Here is a 25177-nt window from a genome sequence, read left to right as displayed (position 1 = left end):
TATCTGTATTTGGCACATTCAAGCACCCTGCTAGGGAGGGTGGACTTCTGCTTACATTGCCTCTGCTTTACAGGCTGGCTGTAATTTGCAAATTACAGTGAGACTGCTTCTTCCCAGGGTTAAGTTCTAAAGGCATCTGGTAAGGCAAAATTGCCCTTGAAATCCTTTATATCACTCATAAAACTTGATTTAGGGTCTATACTTGTATATAGTAATTCGTAAGTGCATTAAAATTTGAAGAGTCCTGTACTAAACTTAAAACAAAGTCTAAACCCTTGGCAGGGAATGACCTAGTGCTCAGTGACAGAATGGCTTGGAGGTTAGGAGTTCCTGCTTTGAAATCAGTCTGTGAACGTGGAATCCTAGATCCATTGCTTACTACCTGTGTGGCCTTGGCCAAAGGACTTAATGTCTCTTGCTCTGTTTCCACAGCTGTAAAACTGGATTATAATTGTACCGACGGAATAGGTTGTTGCGAAGATCAAATGAGAGAATCTGTGTCTGGATTACAGTAGTTGTGTTTGCTATTCCTCCTGACTTTATGTTGACTATAAAGTTCCTAGTAGAGAACAAATGATGGATGAGAATTGTAAAATGTTTCTGTTTGCCTGAAGGATTTACTCCATTCTGCTTTAATAAATCAGCTTAGGTAACTTAATAAATATAAATAAATTGTTCACTGGGAGGAGGTAATGAGGAGGTAATGAGATAAAGTGTCCCCTGGCACACAGTAGGTAATGCATGCTGGGTTTTCATCTAAATCATGTGTGAGCAGATGGACGTGCATGCTATTCTTGGAAAAGATATAGAAGTGACCTCGACTTCCTGCATCTATCTTTTTAGTCTGTCAGTATATTTTGAGGCCTCACTGAATAGAGTCAGTCTCATGTTCTTTAGCATCAATTGCATATCAAATGGGGGGTTAGGCTATAAATCCATCTGAAAAGTTAAATGTATATGTAATATACATCCACTGCACTAAGATCTACCAGTTTACTTCTACTGCATAAAATGTTTTCACTACTTGGCCAAAAAGAAACCTCCCTGACCATTGTACCTAACCAAGTTTCAATCACATATCCTCACATATCCAACCCAGATAAGCTAGAATTCTCAAAAGAATGGTTTCTCTAAGTGCTCTGCCTTAAAACCACTAGTTCCGTTATCTGCACACACACACACAGCACACCACACAGCACACCTTCTGTAAGTCCAATTACTTAAACTTGACCCCTTTGCTGCCAGCCCCTCCATTGAGCTTTTGTCTAGTAGAGACATCAGATATGGGGTTGTCCAACTCTCTGTTGTATAAGGGCAAGTTGTATCCTTTCCTACTGAAAAGTGGTGGCAAATGGGTTCCTCACATACTCAGTTTAAATATATCACTTATTCAACCAATATTTATTCAGCGTGTCTGAGATTATGTGGTGCACTTAGGATGCTAATAGGTGAAGATACACTGATTTCATCACACTTCTGAGTTGGCAGAAAATTATAATAATGAAAATTTGCTGTGATATAAGTCACCAATGCAATTCTGTAGCTAACTTTCCTTTGTAGGATGGCCAGACCAGAATGCTTCCTACATAATGTAAAAGACTAGTGAGCATTCAGGCATATATACTATTTGAGTGGCAAATACAGTTACTTGAAAAACAATCGGGTGTTTTTTTTTTTTTTTTTCCTGTTCTACTTTTCATCTGTGAAGGAGAAAAGGAACAAAAGAGTCTGACATTTTTTTCTTCATTTTTCTCATTCTACCACAGTTGTTGTATGATCTCATTTGAGGTTAATCTTTCATTTTTATTTTAAATTAGACAATGAGGATAACACTGTTTCATAGGCACTGCATCTGTGTGCCATATTTAGGTAGAGATTATTAATTTTAATCACTTTTCCTCAAAGCTTATTACAATGATTTATAAATATCTGGACATTGTATAATGTCAAAACAATATTTCTTCTTCTGATGCTTTTCATTGTTATAACATAAAGTAAAATTCTATAATCACAAGTGGAATAATAGCTACTGTAATTGAGGGCCTATTATGTGCCAGGTACACTTAGAGTATTTACTAACATTTTAAAATTTAATCTTTCCTTCATCTCTATGAAGAAGATATTATTACTCTCTATTTACAGATAAATAATTCAATACACAGAGAAGCTAAGGAATATAACCACTCTCTCTCATAAGCCTGATTTCAAAGCCCACTTTCCTTTTACTCTGCCCTACTCAGACCTCTCAAAAAACTACATTTAAAAACCTACCATGGACCATTTCAGCTTTTCATCCACTGTTCAAAAGCTAACTCATCTCTCACTAGCCCAGTCTGTTCCTTATTGGTAGTTCTGATATTAGTATTCAAGGTTGGCAATTGTTTAAATATCATTGGGCCAAGATCACTTCTTTGAATAAGACTCTAATGTGGACAAAGCAAGATAGAGAGAATATAATTACCTAAAATAAGAGAATCAATGAGGAGATTGATTTCTTTGATGGCACAATGGATTTCTTATAACAACTAACACGCCCAAAATGCTTGCTTTAGCTTTTCTTGCAGATGCATTTAATTTGCCCTTAGAATTGAGTTGTGATTTGAATGGATCACAAATATGGAGTAAAATGTTTCTTTTTCATTTAAATCTCTTTTCTTTATTCATACAACCTGTGCACATCTCTAACTCCTCTTGAAAATCCTTGAAGCATTCTCAAGGCACAGGACCAATGTCTTAAAAACTATTTGTCTTTTGCATTTGGCTATTTCTATGACTATGAAACGCTCTCTTTAGTTCTTGCTGTCTTAATGCTTTGTCCTGTTATCCAAATTCCTCTGAAAAGTTTAGTAGTTTGGGAAACAACAAAGGACCATATGCTTTAATCTTCTTAGCTGGCAGGTTTTCGCTTAATAGTATTTCTTGACTGCTTTAAAAGTAACTTTTGAATATTTATGTTCTCTAACATGAGAACTTTAAGCCAGTGTGAACCAGGGATATTATGTAATACCTCTAGGATGTTTCCTGCAATCATTTCCTCATTGCATCCCATATCTCTCCTACTTTATTTTTATATTCATTTTAAAAATTGTACTCTGTAATTTTATTATTGCTATGGATGCACTCTCTCTCCAAAATTTATGTGTTGAAATCCAAAGACCCCAATGTGATGGCATTTGGGTGTGGGGCCTTTGGGAAATGATTCGGTTATGAGATGGAGCCCTCATGAATGAGATTAGTGCCCTTATAGAATATAGCCTAGAGAGCTCCCTCACCCCTTCCACCATGTGAGAGAACAGAGCAAGAAGATAGCCATCTAAGAACCAGGAAGATGGCCATCTAAGAACCCTCATCACACATAGAATCTTCTGGTGCCTTGATCTTGGACTTCCCAGCCTCCAGAACTGTGGGAAATATATTTCTATTGTTAATAAGTCACCCAGTCTATGGTATTCTGTTATAGCAGCCTGAACTAAGACAATTATAAAACTTTTTATTTCTCAACGTATTTAAAATAGTGACAAAACTTTTTTAACTTGTGTCCAAAGTTATTACCCTTGTGTCCAAAGTTATCATCCTTTCTTTAAACACCAAACATTCAGGATTATCATTCTATCTTTTTTATTTTTAATAACTTCATTGAGATAATTCACATGCCAAAAATTCAACCACTTAAAGCACACAATTAAGTATATTTACAGCCATCACTGCTATATAATTTTATAATATTATCATCATCCCTAGAGAAAATACCATACACTGTAGCAGTCATTCCCCATTTCAGCTTCCTCGAATTCCTAGCAGCCACAAATCTTCTATTTCTGTAAATTATATATTCTGGAAATTTAATATAAATAAGGTCATATAATATATGATCTTTTTGTGTCTGCATTTTTGTTCACTTACCATGATGTTTTAAGGTTCATCCATATTATAGCAAATGTCAGTACTCTATTCCTTTTTATGGACAAATAATAGTCCCTGTATAGATATATTATATTTTTATCCATTCTTCAGCTGTTTTGGGTGTTTCTGCTTTGTTGCTATACGATTAATGCTGCTGCAAATATTCACGTATGAATTTTTGTGTAGACATAGGTTTTCATTTCTTCTAGGCATATACCTAGGAGTGGAATTGCTGGATCTTCTGGTAAATTCATATTTAACAATTTTAGGATCTGCTAAAGTGTTTCTAAAATGGCTGCACTGCTTTAAAATCCCGCCAGTGAAGTGACTTTCTTGGAGTAATTCAGTGTGTTCTTTGTTGTGCGCAGCTAGTGAAGTCTCTTCTCAGTTAACGTACGGATCAGCTAATGACTAGACAAAGATTTTCTCAAAGGCCCTGAACCAATAAGTCTCCCAGTGTTTGCTGAGGGCCCTGCTTGAAAGTGGGTTATGCCTTCAATCCTCCAGCACACAGTGAAAACTCCAACTTAGTCTCCACTTTCTACTTGGGCACAGCATTAGCCAAAAGTGAGAAATGAGGGCCTTCTCAAGTCATTCTAGGGCATATGCATAACCCTGCATATGTGTATGATCTTGCACATTTTCAAGAATAAACTGGACCTTTACAAATTCCCCCATGGATATCTCTTTCTCCCATTTCCCTTTCCAAGATTTTTGATCAACCTCCCGTTAGGTGCAGCTAGTATCCTTGCTTTAGGTAGCTGCAATGTTGGACAATTACCGCTAACTGTTTTCTACAAATACATGAGCGATATGACACACAAGGGAGTTTTGAATTAGGTCAAATAAAGGCAAATCCTAAAAATGTAGCTTGACTTTTAGCAGCTGCTAAGTTCAAATAATAACACTTCTCTGGAGATGGGGCTTTAGGTAACTCCAAACCCACTCTGTCCCACCCAGTGGCTGCTAGGCTGCTGCTGTTACAGCTTTATATTGTGAGCTTGGTGTTTTCAGTGCTGCTATGGAGCTAGGAAGAGGGTGACATGAGCAAGACAGGTTGAAATGCCACAGAGATCATTGTTCTTACTGAGATTTAGCCATTTTTCTTTCATAAAATATTCTGTCCTTGTTGCAAGCTTTGGTTAATTTCCAGGTTAAAAAAATGTTGATTTGAACAATTATTGCTAGTATTTTTATTGTTTTTTATAGGGAGCAGATTTTCAGAGATTCTTTTTTTTTTAATATATTTTATTGATTTTTTTACAGAGAGGAAGGGAGAGGGAGAGAGAGTTAGAAACATCAATGAGAGAGAAACATCGATCAGCTGCCTCCTGCTCAGCTGCCTCCTGCTCAGCTGCCTCCTGCACACCCCCCACTGAGGATGTGCCCGCAACCAAGGTACATGCCCCTGACTGAAATCGAACCTGGGACCCTTGAGTCCGCAGGCCGAAGCTCCATCCACTGAGCCAAACTGGTCAGGGCAGATTTTCAGAGATTCTTACTCTGCCATTCTGATAGTGGGTCATCCCTTCTTGAATGGCTCAGTTATATCTTCAAGTCAGCATCCCAAAATTGACTCATTCTCCTCTACATCATTTTTCTCCACATTTTAATCTTCTTTTCTACTTTGTTTCAATGAATAGCCCCAAGACACTTCAGGCTGCACTAGTCAGAAATTCAGAGGCTAATTTTTATACCTGTTTCTCTTTCTTTTATCTCCCATCATCAAGTTCAGTGCATATTGCTTCCTAAATGGCTCTCAAATTTATCTACCTTTTAGCATCTTTAGGGAAAAAAAAATCAATTCTCAAAAACTGACTCCTGGATTTTATAATAACCTTTTAACTAATCAACCTGCATCCAGGCCAGACCTATCTGATCATTTATCTATATAATAGACTGCATGACACTTTTTAAATACAAAAGTAGTTATATCACTTTTGGTTAAAACCCTTCAATGCTTCCCTGTGCTCTAAAGATAAAAGCAAGTATTCTTACTATGATCTTCAAAGTTCACACGTGGTCAAAACCATGTTCCACCAGAATATAGTATCATATATTCTTCCCTCTACCTGAGAAATTCTCCCTCTTCTCTTGGTCTAGTGAACTTTTCTTTACTCTTTACTATAGATCTGATCTCAAGTGTTACTCTCAGAGAAGCTTTTTACAACTCTTGCTAAATCACATAGTATCATGCACTTGTCCTTCCCAGAAATTTCTACAAGAGCAGTTTCACATTTGTTTATATGATTATTGAATATTTGTCCCTTCTATCGAGCCTATAATTTTTTGAGGACAGAGATCCTTTCTGATTTTGCTCATGGTTATATCTCTAGAGTTTTAGCACAATACCTGATGCAAATTATGTGATCAATAAACTTTGCTAAATATAAATGAATCTTGATAAATGATCTGTGCTAAAGATATTAAGGGAAAAGCAAAATTAATTCCTTACCTTTTAGCCAAGACATTAGACAGTATAACTATCAAGCAATCAAAGGAATCAGTCTGTGTGTTTCAACTTTAATGTTTTACTCTTCATTGAAATAAATACTAGTTGCTTTGGAAAAATATTCAAACTATAGACATCAGACCAAAGCAAACATGTGTAGAATTTATATACTCAACTTGGAGTTAATTGATATAATCAGATTTTGAAAATTATTTTGACAATGAAATTCCTAATAGCACATTGTATAGATTTCTATATTTAAGTATTAACATAGAGTACCAATAAGCTAATAAAATTCTTTTTCTATTTAACAGATATTCTCTGATCTAGCATCATAGAATAGATTAAATTACTTTATTATATTTAATTGTTTGTGGACTGTCTGTTTAAAAATTATTTTCTGGGCAAAGGTAGGGTGATTCTTAATGTTTTTTTTTTCTATTATATCAGGGTAAGCCATTGAAATAATTGATTTGTGGTTAACTCATTTGCAAAAATATGTCTTTTGAAGGGAATATCATCAGTCTCCTAAAATACTGCATTGCTTCCTTAAATTTAAATAAATTGAAAAAGATATTTCCTGAAGATTGAATCAGGGTTTATTAATTTGCTTCTAGAATCAGAGGCCCAGTGTATCAATGATAACTTATTCCAACATGACCTAACCTAGCCCTTGTGAAATATCAGTTTTTCTTTCAGAAAGATTGCCAGTATGGCTTAATTTGGCTTAGAATCATCATTTATAACTAAGCATGTCATCACAAATTTAAAATGTTTCTGATGACAGCTTTGAATTTATTTGCTTAACTTTTTAAAGCATTCAAACTTGAATGATTTCTAGAATAAATGGTGTGTCAATTTTAGTTTCTTTTTGGCATAGACTTGCCCTTGAAGTATAAGCTGCACATTTTTCTACCTAGGGATAGTTTATTTGTTAGGGAAATATGTTTGAGGGTTAGAGTATTTTTTTTCCTTTAAATGACAGAAAAACTTGTTTTCTTTCTTAGTATGTTGATTTTCCCTTCCAACTATACAATGAACTGCCATTCTATTGTATTAATCACTCTAATTTCCCAAATGTTGTGCTAAATCTTACTGTTTCGGGATAGTTCCCAAAATACAATGCCTGAATTAAATATGTCTCCAGTAGATTTTACCATTTAACTGTATCCTTCTCTCCTTTGTACTGTTATTACATATAACATCTGAATGACTTTATTATATTTCAGAGCATGACTGTTATTTCCTGCTATTTTGTCTTTTCTACTTGAAATAGAGTTTCTTATTTCTCTAGTATTTTTAGGATCAAAGCCTATTAGTTACAAATTCAAAGCTGAATCAATTTTCAAGTAAAAGTATAGTATATTACTGTAAGGGAATATATACATTTGGAGCTCTTTTGTTCATTTTAGTCTGCTTAGTTAGATCCATATGGTGAAATAATTTCTATATCTAAATTTGTAAGATATGGCCATCTAAATACAATAACTGTTCAAGTGTTTTATGCCAAATCTTTCAATAAACATTTTATTTTAGAATAGTTTTATATTTACAGAAAAATTATTAAAATAGAACAGATAGTTCATATATACCTAAACCTAGTTTCCCATATTATTTACAACTTACATTTGCATATTGGTTACAATAAATATGGCAACAATATTGATACTAAAGTCCATAGTTAATTCATATTTCCTCATTTTTCACCTAATGAGCTTTTTCTGTTCCAAAATTCCTTCCAGCAAACCACTTTATATTTGGTACTTATGTCTTCTTAGCTTCCTCTTGCCTGTTAAGGTTTCTCAGATTTCCCTTGTGTTTTGATGATCTTGACAATTTCAAGGAGTACTGGTCAGATATTTTGTAGAATGCTCCTCAGTTGTGTTTTTGTTTTTTTACATTTTTTCTCATGCTTAGACCTGGTTTACATATTTTGTGGAGGAAGATCACAAACTAGCTTTCTCACCCCATCATATCAGAGTGCATACTCTCAACCTGACTTATCACTGTTGATGTTGGCCATGACCACCGGGCACAGGTAGTGTTTGTCAGGTTTCTACACTATAAATTACTCCTTTTGCCTATTTTTCATACTGTACTTTTTAAAGGAAGTCACTATGCACAGCCAAACTTAAGGAGTGCACTGGTATATTTCACATCCTTGAGGGCAGAATATATATAAAAAGTATTTGGAATTCTTTACTGGAGATTTTTCTATTCTCTTCTGTTATTTATTCAATCAGATATGGGTATTAGTATGGCCTCATGGGGATTTATTTTGGACTTTGAGTTATAATCCAATACAATTACTTATTTATTCACATTGTTTCAGCTTTAACCATCAGGAATACCTTCATTTCTTGTTGTGTTTTTATTTTTTTTAGCACTTCTTTACTTTCTAGCACTATAGATGCTTCAGGCTTATCATGTACATTTTTTTCCCTAGCTGTAAAATGAGCCATTTCTCCAAGGAGTCATGGTTTCCTTTTTTGCTGGAAAAGGGTATTAGAAACCAAGATCTGGGCACTAGATGTTCTGTCATATTTTTTCAAACTAAGGGGAAGGAACTAATATTTCTTGAGCTTCTACTATAATCTAAGTCAGAGATTAGCAAATGCTTTCTGTAAAGGACCAGAGAGTAAATATTTTAGGCTCTGAAACTATATGGTCTCTGCCTTTGAAGTAAAAAAGCAGCCATAGACAATATGTAAGCAAATAGGTATTGTTTACCAATAAAACTTTATTTATAAAAATAGGCAACAGGCTAAATATATGTCATATGTGTGGCTGCTGTATACAAGAGGAGGCCTAACATAGGAGAGAGAGAGAGAAAGAGAGCGAAAGAGTTAGGAATTGAGCCCAAGTGGTCTGATTATAGAGCCGGTGTTATTTTTATTTCACCTTAGTGTCTTTCAGTTGACTCTGCAAATTGTAGCCCTGCATTTCTTTGTGTTTTCTTTTTCCAGCTTTCAGAAAGTAGTAGACTGTTTCATGTATAGACTAATCAGATGTCAGAAGCGATATAACTGCAGCAAAGAGGTTGGTTCTACATGCAGTACTTGAATGTTAATCTTATTTACTTTTGGTCTCATGTTGTACACTTATAAACTCCAGGTTATTAATAAACTAGAGGCCCGGTGCACAAAATTTGTGCACAGGGGGTGGGGGGTGTCCCTCAGCCCAGCCTGCACCCTCTCCAACCTGGGACCCCTCAAGGGATGTCTGACTGCCCGTTTAGGCCCAATCCCAGTGGGCAGTTGGACATCCCTCTCACAATCCAGGACTGCTGGCTCCCAACCGCTCCCCTGCCTGCCTTCCTGATTGCCCCTAACCGCTTCTGCCTGCCAGCCTGATCACCCCCTAACCACTCCCCTGCCAGCCTTATTGATGTCTAACTGCTCCCCTGCCAGCCTGTTTGCCCTTAACTGCCCTCCCCTGCAGGCCTGGTCACCCCTAACTGCCCTCCATTGCAGGCCTGGTAACCCCCAACTGCTCTACCCTGCAGGCCTGGGTCCCCCCCCCCCACCAACTGCCCTTCCCTGCAGGCCTGCTCACCCCCAACTTCCCTCCTCTGCCAGCCTGGTCACCCCTAACTGCCCTCCTCTGCAGGCTTTATCATCCCCAACTGCCCTCCCTTGCAGGCCTGGTCCCTCCCAACTGCCCTCCCCTGCTGGCCATCTTGTGGTGGCCATCTTGTGTCCACATGGGAGCAGGATCTTTGACCACCTGGGGGCAGCCATCTTGTGTGTTGGAGTGATGGTCAATCTGCATATTACCCTTTTATTAGATAGGATAGAGGCCTGGTGCACAGGTGGGGGCCAGCTGGTTTGCCCTGAAGGGTGTCCTGGATCAGAGTGGGGGTTCCCTTGGGGCATGGGGCAAAGGGACCTGTGGTGGTTTTCAGGCCGGCCATGCCCCCCGGTGACCCAAGCGGAGGCCCTGGTAACTGGGATTTATTTATCTTCTACAATTGAAACTTTGTAGCCTGGAGCGGAGCCAAGCCTTCTGCTTGCTCCGTGGCCACAGCCATTTCTGTTGGCATTTATTTATCTTTTATAATTGAAACTTTGTAGCCTTAAGCGGAGGCCAAGGCAGGCCAGGGCTGCAGAAGCTTGGCTTCCTCCATCGCCAGGGGTAACCCTAGCCTCTTGCTCTCTCCACCTCCGTGGCTGCTGCCATTTTTGTTGGGATTTATTTATCTTCTATAATTGAAACTTTGTAGCCTGGAGTGGAGGCCTAGGCCAGCAAGGGCAGGCGGAAAGCTTGGCTTCCTCCATTGCAGGGGAAACCCAAGCCTCCCTCCTGCTCTCTGTGGCCGCAGCCATCTTGGTTGGGTTTATTTGCATATTTGCTCCTGATTGGCTGGTGGGTGTGGCTTGTGGGTGTGGCGGAGGTATGGTCAATTTGCATATTACTTTTTTATTAGATAGGATAGATCAACCTAGACACAAAGCCGTTTGCTGAAATATGCTGTTGAAAAGGGTCATTCAAAGTAAAGACATTTTCCGGCTAACATGGTTTTTGGCCAGTTAGGTATCACTGTAACTGTTTAATGAGGAGCTACTTGTTCACCAGCAAAAACCAGCATGTGAAGATGACAAATTCAACAATAGTCCTCTCCAGAGACTAGCAGAGGAAACAATGAGGAAAGACGGATATGACAATTTCAAGATGGACTTAAACTGCCAAAGAAAGGTAAGAAAGAGAACCAAAGAAAAATAAAGACACCCTAATGTGAGCCAAATTGATTTCTTAGAACACTGTAAATCCATTGCTGAGCCAGATACTTTCCCTGTATATATTTTGCCATTTCCAGACCATTTTTCAAATATTCTTCAGTGGTAAGCCCTCACATTCACAAATCCTTCTATGAATTCATAATTCTAAATGCAACGTTCCTCTTACCAAGGCAGTCCAGCTACTGGAAATCAACAGCATTTGCTTCAGCTGTGAAATGGCCTAGTGTGTGGTGCATATTTACTCCCTCAAGCTATTATAAGTCATGAATAATCAATAAAGAACTGGAGAAAGATAATGTATTAAAGGCAAATCACACAATACTTCTAGATGCATTAGCCTTATGCAGGACATAAAAATTCTCCTATTATTGATTATACATTTTTCTAATTATTCAAAATCTGTTCTCCAAAATACCAATGATTTTTCTTAGACTACTATCAAATGAAACAAATTTCTCCTCCCACTAGGCCATTAATCAGTGATAGATATAAACCTATAGTGGTGTATTTAAATGAGACACCAGCTCATGTAACCATATATATATATATATATGTGTGTGTGTGTGTATATATATATATATATATATATACACATATATATGTATATGTATATGTATGTATATATGTGTATATATATATATATATATATATATATATACACATATATATATATATATGTCAAGGACAAAGTCTGTGGGGAGAAGAACTAGAATAAAGGATTAGAAAAGATGCATAGGAAGGTCACATGGTTAGACTTTTTTTGTTACTAGATAATGTTTCAGAGAACTGATATTCATAATATAAATGATATAATAAAACATAATATCATAACATATGATAAAATAGTAATAGTTGTATTCAATAGTCAGAAAAGCATAAATCACTCTAGGTATTTCAAGTGCAAAGGGATTTGTGCATTGAATTAGTTACAACATTGTTGGAACTGAGAAATGAACAAAATACAAAGGTTTACCCATTGATCCAGAGTTGTTGCCACTCCTGTGCTGATACCCATCCTTACCATTACTTTGTTGGAAGCTCTGTCCCTGGAGTTATTGCAACTGATTGGGAACCTGGGAGGCACATTCCCACAAAGAGCTTGCATCACACTGCTGCTACCACTTCCGCTGAAGGCATCTCCAAGGGCACCTCTCTTCCTCTTGTTTTCCAGTCTTCTGAACCCAACTAGCAAGGAAAATATAGTTTGCAGGCTACCACTCCTGCAATTCAAAAGTGGGTATAGGAAGGCAAATCTAGAGCTATGCCCGCAGAAAATAACCAAGATGCATACAATATGATATGCAACAATTCAAGTATTTTAAGATAGATAGATTAGATAGATCGATAGATGATAGATAGATTCATTTAGTTCTCATAACAACTCTGTGTGGTAGTTATGCTTTATACCTATTTCACCAGTGAAGAAACTGAGGCATAAAGAAGCAAAGTAATATCAAATTCACATAACTATTAAGAAGTGAAATTTAGATTTGAACCAAGGTAATATAATTCTAGAATTCATACCTGCAATCATTCTATTACAAACCAACAAACAAGGTTCTTTGGACCCTCATTCATTTGCCCAAGGAAAATAAACTATTTTTTTTCCCCAGGGTCCCCTTTCTGAAACATACCTGTCCAGGTATCACATATGACCCAATCTTCATGTGCCATTGGCATCATCTAAACTTGATCTATATAGCCCCTCCTCTTTGTATAACCAACAATCTCAATGGTAAATCATTTCAGATGGTTTTCTTGCCAGTTCACCTTCCCTTGAGCGCCTGCTGCTACCACTACATTGGCTTCAGCATGAGGAAAACCACTGCTCCTTGCCTTTCTCATACTTAACATGAATACCTCACCCAAATATGGAGCAGTTCCTCTCTTTAATTTCCCACAACAAAGCTAACAATGAGACTACCACTTGGCAGGATTTTATTGTAAACTGGACATAAAGAAAAGCTATCAGAACACAGGATAAATTACAATTACAATGAAAGGAGACTGCTTTTGGAGTGGACTAATCCAGGCCTATCCTTACAGAGTCCTGTCACAGGGCATGCCCTGGCCTGGTTTCTGACCTGCCTCTCAATAGCCAGGAACAAGTTATTCTTACCACATAGTATGTTTCTGAGTCTATCTCTCTTCATCAGAGTCCTGGCCCACTGCTTAAGCTCCAGTTAGAGAAGGAGTCCCGTTCTCACCCAAATTTAAGGTTGAATTTGCCAGATTTTATTTCCCTTCCCTTACTAAGAAAAGATATCCAAACCTTAGGATGTAAAGGAATAACTGCATGGCCTTCCTATGTCATATTCTAACACTGTCCAATGGGTCTGTGCAAAACTTACCTAATTCTCTAAGATGATTCAATTTGTTTGATTTACTATTGATATGGTTTCATTCTCTGTGCAGTTAGATGTTAACCTTTAGAAAATTGTTAAATTGCAAATGAATTTTGTCCAGTTTAGACACAAATGATTTCTGTCTGGTAGAAAAGATAACCACAGAGGTTATGTTTTATGGTCTTGGAAGATATTAAGCAATTTAGTATTTCATCTAACAATGCCATATGAGTATTTTTCCCTTCCTGTTCCTATACATACTTTGACCTTTCCTATACTCCATCGGACCAGTTTAACCTCTGGCTTAATCTTTAAGTTAGGTTTTCAAAATGAGCTTACTTTATATGTTTGTGAGTTCTGCTTGCTTTGGCAGCACATATACTCTTTTTCATGAGTTATATTTTTAACTTTTAGAACATTATATTTCCATACTCTGATTGGTTTCTAACAGTATTAGTAAAAATAGAAGTGTCCAATTCCTTTACCAATTATTAAGACAAATTCTTAATAATTTGGGCTTTCTAATGCAAGTTGCAGACTAATTAACTTCATTTAACAAGAAAATTGTTTAGTGTAATATTTGGATCTGTGAAATACAGAAATTCCACAAAAGTTTCCCAAAACAGAGCAAGATATTTCTCAGCACTCCTTGAGCTTAGAGTGTGGTTCCATCATTTACTTCTTATTGGAGAACCTCTTTGTTTATTTTAACTCCCCTATTGTGTCTTGTTTTAACAGCATGTGAAACATGTATCCCTCTCAAGTGTTGCACCCACCATTTAATTCCTGGTTAAAGGTCAGATACTCATAATCATAAGTGACTGAGAATCAACTCTTTTTATTTATGAGTAACTTCCCAGAGAATAATACACAATCTTTACAAAGGCAAATACTTTGCTATTGCATGGCATCCTTTGTGACTATATGGAAAGAGAGAGTGAGAGGGAGAGAGAGAAGACATTTTGGACAAAGAAACAAATATTTAAATAGAGCTCAAAAGATCCAAATAGTTTCCGCAGTCTCTGTCAAGAATAAAGAAGAAGAGGCAGAGTACTTGCTTTGTTTATATTTAACTAAATAGCTTAATAAGATGTTCCCACTTTCTAACAAAGTGGCCTGTGCAAGGACTATCCGAATTCCACCATTTTTTCACAAGTTCCTTTCTAAGCCTGTTTTTCTAATTTCCTCTGACCTCAGAATACAAGTGACATTTTCCAAAATTGAGATCTAAAATGGTTAACGAGTATTTTTTCAAGTCATTCATTTATTGATGTAAGCTTAATTTACAGTGCATCTGTTACATCCCAACCACTATTCTAGTTGCTGGGAGCAAAAGTGCACAATTCATGCTTTTGGCCTTTTAAAGAATGCATGCAATTGTCTGGCTCATTTATTTGTCCAAGTGAAGATATTTCTGTAGGCAAGGTGCCTTGGGACAACAGGATAAAGATCTATTAGACAAGCAAGCAGAGTATCCATTCCCAGTGCTATTTCTCCAGAGTAATGAGAATTAAATTCAATTCCCAATATTAATCTACATTCATTTTCTGACTAGTCATGACCTTGAAACCATGAATAGCCACAATTTAACTGGGGGGCTGGAGAACCCAGCTGGGACTCCCCTCCAAAGATATACTAAAGCCATAGAAAAAATAAATTCAACCCAGTTACAGCCACATTTTTTTCAATCACCTCAACTGTCCCCACGCATTGCACACAGCATAGCTTATTCTGCTGGAGGGATCAATGGATTATCTGTTGTTTCTAATAACTTGCATCATTGCTCCTCTCTATTGTGGATAAAATGGAGGGCTGAAAATAGCACAATTAAGGCTGAAGATAACACAATGGCTTTTAGAAATCAACGTGAAGGATATAATTTGTTAACTCTAGATAGCCGTTGACTTAACTGTTTATAGTTGTAACGCATGGTAGAAAGGTGTAGGTGTGTTTCTGAGGTTAGCAAACAGGCCAGAAAATATGCCAGTGAGTGCTGGCCCATGAGGAGTTTAGAGTGATCAAAAATAATAAAGTCAAAAGAAAAAAAAATCAATAGCTCTTATTCTAAATCACCTGAATCAGAAGATGTGATAAATCATTGATTCTTATATTGAAAATATATAGAATATGTTCATGACATTTTATTAAAAATAAAGTTTAAAATATTATTAAATATTCATTGTATAGTTCTTAAGAAACAATTAATGTTAGCCAAATTTTAATTTATATGTAATATATTTGTATTATTTAAAATCTCTCTATATATAGTCTTTCAAGTAACCCAAAGCATACTCACATATATTATCCCATTTATCTTCATAATAGCCCCTATGAGATACCAGACGTTATTATTATCACCAGCTTGAAAATGGGAGAGTGAGGGGACAATAGGTTAAATGAACAGAAGCAGGCATCAGTTGAGTTATAGCTTCAAAGGCCTGCAAAATAAAACCATGCTTAGTTTACAATTTTTTTTTAATTATGGTTTCCTAGGAATTTTAAAGACAGTATTCATCACCTTAGACTTTATCTGATAATTGTAAAATGCAGTGGTTTTTCAATTACCCTACAGGCTCATATTTTATTTCTATAGTTTTAGTCCACATAAGAAAAAAAATAATGCCTGAATAATGTGTATCTACCCATTCATAAGATTTTGGTCAATAATTAATATATGAAGAAAATTCAACAATTTCTATTTATGCACAAATGCTTGTGTAATTAATTTATGGATAAATGTTAAAATGCAATTCACATTTTCTTGTATGGGCCTTCCTACTCTAAATATACCTCAGATAATTATCCGCTTTCAAATGTGTCATATATAGAGATTTCATGAGGATGTAAAATGGCTAATATACAATTCAGATCACTTTTATAACCTTGGTTCAAATTGAAATTTGGGGGGAAAGTCCAATATACGTTAGTTACAAAAAGGAACAACAAAAATTCAGACAATAAGAATCTCAAACCTTGCCTTAATATTCAGTCTGCTACTGTGCATCAACCATGGGGAATGGCTTAATTTATGTTCTTGCCTGAGGGGGTACTCCACAGAGGCACTCAACCTGTGTTCCACTATTTGGCTCTTCCCTTCATCTCCTTCCAGTATTTACATTATCTTTTCTTTGCTGATCTTACTACATAAAAAAGCTTTTATAAAAACAGAGGCAAGAGGTTAGAATCCTTTATTTACTTTCTTTTCTATTTTTTTTTAAATGAAAGGGGTTATGTATGTATAATTTGAATATGATTATAGCATAGCATTGAATATGGTTATACCATTTCCTGAATATAGTTTCTAGAAGGGGATTCAGTAAATGGCACCTTTAGCCATTTATCAACTTGTATTTACTTCTTTTCTGAGGATATGCACACTGTTCTCTTGCACTGATAACTATTCTTAGAGCTGTGGGGCCTCCGCGTCTATGTCCTGGTAAATGCTGCAGAATGACTTGAACAGAACTGAAGAGTGTATATCAGGGCAGAGGTTGTTGCCCTGGTGAAATATTCCAATTGGAAATGAAGGGCACCTGGAACAAGGCAATACACATAAAGGAGCTAGCACATTGCCTGGGCAGCCATCAAAGACACTGCTAAATAAACCCTGGTTACCCTTCTTCCTTCCTTTTCAGATTGTAGGTGGCAGCTAAGCCACTGACCAGTTTATGGAGTGTCAGCCTCTGCGTGTGTGAAAATCTCTAGTGGAGAAGTTTTAGGTGACTGTGCACTGAGGCTCAGTAATGGCCCTTCCAGGCGGCAGTGAAAGACTTGAATCCACCGTGCATTTAGTTGTGTTGGCCAGTTAACCATGCTCTAGTGGTTTCTCTAAATGACTATTTCATTTGCTGTCAACAAAGAACAAAATGTCTTTGGTTCTACAAGGCACTTGAACTTCTAATGGACCCTTTTGAAATTTCGTGTTGATAAGAATAATTCTCTTTTTTCATATATGTCAATAAAAGCATTGTGATAAAAAATAAGCCTGTTTACTGAATACAATAGTGATGATTTTTTCAGTGCTGAAATGAATTGGCTCTGCAGCTCTTCATGCCTGGAGTGTCACTCAGAGCCAAATGCAGAGAGTCAGATGGTGGTGTGACTCACCATATTCATAAACCCGTCTTACTCTGATGTTTGGGCTGGATTTGGACAAGGCCTGAATAATGGAAGGGGGTTATGGTGTGAGTGGCAAAACAGGGGAGTTGATCAGGTCCTCTGAAGTCAATCTGATCATCTTCCTTCCCAAATTCACTAATACCTTGGAGGGCAATTTTCTATTTTCTGCTACTTTTGTTTTTGTTTTGCACAGCGTCCAAGGCAGTGTGAGCTCACCCGGAAGAGCACACTGTGCTCACGCTAATAAAGTAAGGAGTCTCCCCTGACCACCTAATCTAAAGTGACCCACATCCCAGGCACTGCATAGCCCAGAGCCCTGTTTAATTTTATTTGTAGCCCTTATCACTATCTGGCATGTAGAAAACTGCCTGAGCTACTATCTTCATAAAGTAAAATTCTGTTCAGTGAATACATAACTGAAGAATAATAAACTTTTTAAAGTTTTCCTCATCAGAAAAGTAATTAATGTTGTCAGACTGACCTGTTTAATTTTGTGTAGAACTATAGACACATCCCTGGGAAATAACGAGACAGTTTTGCTCTTATCACTCTTAATTCCCTGAAATGAGAAAAAGCAAACCAGAATGATCCAGCCTTCTACGTTTCTTAACATCTATGAGTACCATGAAACCAAAGGAACTGGACTGTCAGAACTCAGGCTGGAATTGAGTTCAAATTACTATTAATAGCAATTATTTGGAGGAAATAGAACTTATTTGTAAGAAGGGTACTGGACTAGGAAAGGATGGAGTCATTAGAATCCATCTTTTATCATATAAAAGTCAAAATAGATAGAAATAATGGGTGTTCTCCTTGTCATAGCTGTGACTCAATTCTTCCCTAATCCAGAACCCTTCTTACAAATAAGTTCTACCACCTCAAAATAATTGTTATTAATGGTATGTCTACTAAGTTCTCTTTCTCTGTGGTCTAGTTGATGTAACAGGATCTTTTATTGAACTAAAGGAGTGATGTCTCTTTCCATGTGTATAAAGAAAATGGGTGTCTATTATTCAGAATATGCAAGGTTATGTTGCAGTAGTAAAAAACACTAAAATTGTAGTCACTTAAAATACATTTCACTACTTACTTATATGTGAACATGACTTAGCCTAAGAGCTGAGCATAACACGAGGATTCAAACTGAGAGACATTCTGCTAGCTTACAAGTCAAGTCACCCTTACAATGTGATCTTCCCCATTTGCTTTGACAGGGAGGAAGAATGCAAACATTTGCTCCCCACTCTGAAATGCTTCTATTCAAATAGAGACAAATACACTCATTACTATTGCTCACATTTAATGTTCTGAGACAGTCATATGGGCATTCCTAACTTTAAGAGGATATATTTTCTTCTTGTCCATCCCAGAAAGCTCTAGTTACCTTAATAATAAAAGCATAATATGCAAATCACCGAATGACTGAACAGAAGAACAACCATCCAGACGACCTTCCAACGACCACACTATGACACCCACTGGTGCCAGGCCAGCCAAGATGGATGTGATACAATTGGTTGGGGGCCTGGCCATCACCCCACGATTGCCCTGCAGAGGGAAGCCCAGGCCACAGGTCAGCAGGGCGATTGATCAATCAGGGGGCTTCACAATTGCCCCAAAGAGGGAGGCCCAGGCCACCAACAGGTGGGCTGCGGCAGATGGTCAGGGCCTCCCTCTGCAGGGGTAATCCATCATGGAGCCCCAGATGAGTGGGCAGGGGCCTACTTCTTTGGGGTGATTAATCACAGGGCTCCCGGACAGTTAGAGGGCATGAATTTCGTGCACTGGACCTCTAGTCTATACATATAAAAGGTTAATATGCAAAGTGTCCCCTCGGGAGTTGGACTGGGAGACAGGGAGTTCAATTGCTTGCTATGACGTGCACTGACCACCAGAGGGCTGCGTGGAATGAAGGAAGGCCCCAGCCTGTGGCTGGCAACTGGGGAAGGGAAGCTCCGGCTGGCAGCAGGAAGGCACCAATCAGCCCTGATCGCAGGCCAGGCCTAGGGACCCTACCTGTGCAAGAATTTCGTGCACTGGGCCTCTAGTGTCTTCCATAATAGCTTTTAGCATAAAAGAATGGTTACAATAGAAACTGGTTGTAGCAGGGCAATGCAAAAAGATGTGGAGAAAAAGAAACCTTCAGCAGGAAACAATTCAGAGAAATAGGCAGCAAGAAAATGAAAAACGGGTATGTTGCAGTCAGTAAAAATGAGAAATGTTACTTCCAACCCTCCCTTCCTTTTGCTTTCTTCCCCTTTCCTTGTTTCTCTCCTTCCTTCTCTCTTCTTCCTCTCTCTCTCTCTCTCTCTCTCTCTCTCTCTCTCTCTCCATTTTCTTCTGCCTCTCTTTTTCCCTTTCTTTTCTTTTATTTTCCCCTCAATGTCTGGTATGGGACAAAAATATTGCTAGTAATTTGTGGTATAAAGAAAAAAGATAGTGCATTACTAATGCCTGAGGTCATACACCTCACTCCATGCCTGTCTTGGGTTCTTTTATGTTTTAGGATGATGATGACATGACATGATATACTCACTTTTAGCTTAAGAACATGAGACCACTTTAGCATTGGCTCTCACTGAGGTCACACTGCATGACTTCCCTAACAGAAGGACTAGGAATTAGATGTGTATTTGGAGAGTCTGGGAGTCCCCACTGTATCGCCTTCCTCCTGTCAGTGAAGAGATGGTATCTTCATCAGCACACCGTGGCAGGCAGCAGAGCAGGTAAAGTGTTGGTGTGGTTCCATCACACTGTCCCCAAATGGAGGCCTGGTACCACAGCCTGTTAAGTAGCTGAGCGACTGAAACAATGGTTCCTCTCTGTCATTATCAGAGATTCTCAGCTGGTTCATTTCAATTCCTTGCAATCAATCACACTAAATACAAACCAACATGTATACCATCACAAAATGTATTTCTATTTTAGGGTCTAAAAGCTTTTAAATTTGTTCACTTCCCAACTAGACAGTTTCAGCAGCAAGTAAATATTAACCTAGAATAGTCCCAGGATTTTTTTTTCTGGCATAAGCACACACACTATGTAGAGAATTTACAATATAAAAGTAGAACAATAAAAAATGGAAAACTATAATAAAAATAAAGTTTCAAAGTGCTAAGTTCATATATTTGTATAATGCTTAATAATACAAGTAAAAAAATAATAGCTACCATTTTGATGAGCATTCCCGGTGTGCTAGGAATTCTAGCGAGTCTTTTACAAGGACAATTTTATTTAATTTTCACAACACATCAATGATGGAGGCAGACTTGCTAACACAATGATGCAAGAATCAATGAGAGTAGAGACAAAGATCTGTCCAAGTCTTCCTGAAGAAATCAAATTAACAAAACCTTCTTCACACATGTGATGTTTGGAGGCAAGACTTGAAGAATGATTAGAAGTTTGTCATACATATAAGCATTCCAGGCAGTGGGGAAAACAAATTTGATAAAGATAAAATATGAAGGAAATAGAGATACTAAGACTCAATAGGTTCAAATGATCAAATCACAAATACCTTTTGAGCCATGCTAAAAAGTATAGATTGCATAGTGTAGGAAACCATCCAAGAATTATGAGCAAAGGTGACTGTATTATTTGTTTATATAAAACACACACAAAACACCCTATGGTAATAGAGGACAGATTAAAATAATACAGAAGGGAATTACAAACTCCTTTAATATGTGCACAAATATAGGTCACAAAATTGATTGCCAAATAAAAAAAGATGGCCCTGACCAGTTTGGCTCAGTGAATAGAGCATCGGCCTGCAGACTGAAGGGTCCCAGATTTGATTCCAGTCAAGGGCATGTACCTTGGTTGCAGGCACATCCCCAGTAGGGGATTTTTCTCTCTCATCAGTGTTTCTAACTCTCTATCCCTCTTCCTTCCTCTCTGTAAAAAATCAATAAAATATATTAAAAAAAAAAAAAAAGATGGACTTCAGGGCCACAAAGAACTGGGTTTGACAGCTTTGCTACCTAGCAACTCTGTAATCATGGGAACATTATTCACCCTTTTTGAGTCTGTTTCTTCATCGGTGAGATGGAAATAACAGTACCTGCCTCATACCTGTTTAATGATTTAATAAGATAATGGGTATAAACACTTTAACTTAATGCCTTAAACATAGTATGCATTAAGAATTGTTAACTCTTATTATCATGCAAAATGCATCATACAGTATCTGACACATAGTTGGTTCTCAGAAAATAGTAGTCTTTGCATGTGTATTTAGAGACATCAACATTTCTATCAATTTATTGGTCTACATGCCTCGGTTATAGAATCAGAATATACTATAAAAAATGGGCAACTTGGTGAAACCAAAATGAACAGAAAATAATACTTTGGCAACTCTTTTTCTAAGTTGAAAAATAAAAACTATTTTCTACATGCACTCTCACAAACACTCAGCCCTCCAAAAAGAAATCAGAGAAGGTCCCACAATTGTTCATGACATCTGGTGAAAGCAGAAAGAAAATTTTGTGGGCTGTGGTTCTGCAAAAGATAGAGAGTAGAGTCCATTATGCCAGAGGCACTGAGACAGTGATTCTCAGCAAGAAGCACAAGTGGAAGACTTTCTGTCTTTTGTAGGTATCCGAGGTAAAGCTACAGCAGTACCAAGGAAAGGGAGATAGCAGCATGAGAAAGCTGCTTATAATAGTTAATGTTTCAAAAGAAAGTTTCTTAAATATGTGAATACAATTTTGATTCCACAGTACTTGAAAATATGTGTGTGGCATATCTCCCAACATAAATATATCAGTAAGGTGTTTTTTTTTTAATATTTTTATTCGTTTCAGAGAGAAAAGGAGAAGGAGAGAGAGATAGAAACATCAATGATGAGAGGGAATCATCTATCAGCTGCCTCCTGCACCCGCTACACTGGGAACCTAGCCCACAAACGGGACATGTGCCCCGACCGGTAATCGAACCCTGACCTCCTGGTTCATTGATCAATGCTCAACCACTGAGCCACAACTGCCAGGCTATATCATTTAAGCTTTAATAAAAGAAAGAAAAGAAAACTATTTTAAATAATCCAAGAAGGAAGAGATTTAATACAAGGAACTAGAATCTTAGAAAACTTTTGGGTATGTTGGAAGAGTAAAGATCAGAAAAAACACTCTAACCCTCAGGTTCACTGCTACCTTCCTGAGACTTGGGCAATATCAGGAAATGAGGGATCCATTTATGTAAGTTCATAGCTACCTGTAGCCCCAAGGTGGATAATCCGCAGGGGACTTCTCAGAGGCTTCACTTCTGAGAATTGCTGGAACTCATGTCTATCTCACTATTGATTCAGAAGCAATGCTTTTCATTTCTCACATGAGTGCTTTTTATTGGTAAATCTAGGCCATAATCCTGTTGGCAAGAAAAACAGAGAATGGAATGATTCAGGAATGGTGCTAAGTTACCAACCATTAGAAATAATAATGGAAAATAATTTTTATATTGGCTCAGTGTGTTTATTCATACCTATATGTTTTATAGATGAATAACAAGCAAATAGAAATGCTAGCTGTAGACATCAATAACTTGGATAGTTTTTTCAACAAACAGTGCTGGGAAACTGGGTATCTACAATCAAAAAAATGAAGTTGAACCGCTACCACATACCATATACAAAAATCAACTCAAAATAGAGCCAAGACATAAATGTAATGATTAAAACTATAAAACTCCTAGAATACAAAAGCGTAAATCTTTATGAATTTGGATTAGACAATAGTCTCTTAAATATGATACCAAAAGCACAAGCAACAAAAACAAGAATAGATACATTCATCTTCATCAAATTAAAAACTTTTGGTTTCAAAAGACAGCATCAATAAAGTAAAAAACAAATAAACAAACAACACACACACAAACAATAACAACAAAATACCCAAAGAACATAAGATAATGTTTGCAAATCATATATCTGAAAAAGGAACTTGTATCCAGAATATACAAAGAACTCTTACAATTCAACAATAAAAAATAAATGATCTTATTTTAAAATGGGCAAAAGATTTGAATTAGAGATATTCCCAAAGAAGATACACAAATGGAAACCTTGCAACTTTAACACCACATATTATCTTTTTCCATTTACTTTCAGTATCCAATTTTGTCTAATTTTATATTAATTTAAATACTAGTAAAATTCAATCCTATATAATAAAAGCCTAATATGCTAAGTGACCGGTCAGCCATTCAACCAATCAAAGTGTAATATGCTAATGATATGCTAAGGTCACTCAACCGCTTACTATGACGTGCCCTGACCACCAGGGGGCAGACAGTCAACTAGTTGACCAGTGGCTATGACATGCACTGACCACCAAAGGGCAGACTCTCTGACCAGTAGGTTAGGTTGCTTCTGGGGTCCAGCCAATTGGGACTAAGCGAGATGGGCCAGACATGCCCTGGAGCCCTTCCATGGTCCCTCCCTGGCTGGCCAACTTCCTGAGTCCCTCCCTGGCCCAATGTGCACCAGTGGGGTCCCTCGGCCTAGCCTGCACCTTCTCGCAGTCCAGGACCCCTCGGGGGATGTCAGAGAGTCGGTTTTGGCAAATGGCCGGTCACTATGATGTGCACTGACCACCAGGGGGCAGATGCTCAACACAGGAGCTGCCCCCTGGTGGTCAGTGCACTCCCACAGCAGGAGCACTGCTCAGCTGACCAACCCATCCCCATCCGGGCGGCCCACCAGCCCAGTGGCAGCCACTCACTCCCTCAGCAGTCCTGTAGGTCCAATCTCTGGAGAACGGGCCAGGCATCGATGGATCAGCACCGCTAGCAAGATCCTGACAATGCCGCTGGCCTCCTGGAAGTCGGCCTCGGGCACCGCATCCACTTCCCCTCCCTAGATGCTCCACAAGGAAGAAACAATATAAAAGTGGCCACCAGGCGGCTCCCGACAACCAGCACGAATGTCAGTGGGACAGATCCAGATCCTGGGCCAGCAAGGGCGTCCCACTGTACACCCAGAGGGGAGAGCTGATTGTTTCCTGGCCGCTCCCTCTCCCCCACCTCCCTTGGGGACCCCACCCATGCACGAATTCATGCACTGGGCTTGTAATAAAAGAATAAAGTACTGGTACATGCTACAACATGGATGAATCTTTAGAATAACATTGTAAGTAAATGAAACTAAATAGCTAAAAGAATTATTAAATAATGTTACATTGAAAGACATTTGGGGGAAACATAAGTTTTTATAAATATTATGTTTCAACTGAAGCAAAGAAAATTATTTCTAGAACCAGAGATATTGTCCTAATTTATAACAGTAGCATGAAAGTGACTAACTTTACCAGGAAAGAATGATGAACTATTCAAGAGAAATACATAATTTTTTCACAATAATGGCAACTAAGAAAACAAAAATAATGAATCAGCATTTAGAATTTTGAACATTTACATAAAAATGAACATTGGACACATTTAAATTTCAAATGAAATCTATGATTTTCCTGTAAGATGTCATTTTTCATATAAACCAGTCATAAATGCTTTCAACACTTAGGATATTTTCCCTTTCATAGTTGTTAATTAAAAAAAAATAATTAAGGTAGATAGAATAACTCATGTATAGATTACTCTAGCATTCTATATCATTATCT

This window comes from Plecotus auritus, assembly GCF_963455305.1.
Source record: "Plecotus auritus genome assembly, chromosome: 3".
In the NCBI taxonomy this organism is placed as follows: domain Eukaryota; kingdom Metazoa; phylum Chordata; class Mammalia; order Chiroptera; family Vespertilionidae; genus Plecotus; species Plecotus auritus.
The sequence above is the reverse complement of the archived record's forward strand: the minus strand, read 5'-3'. Positions refer to the sequence as shown.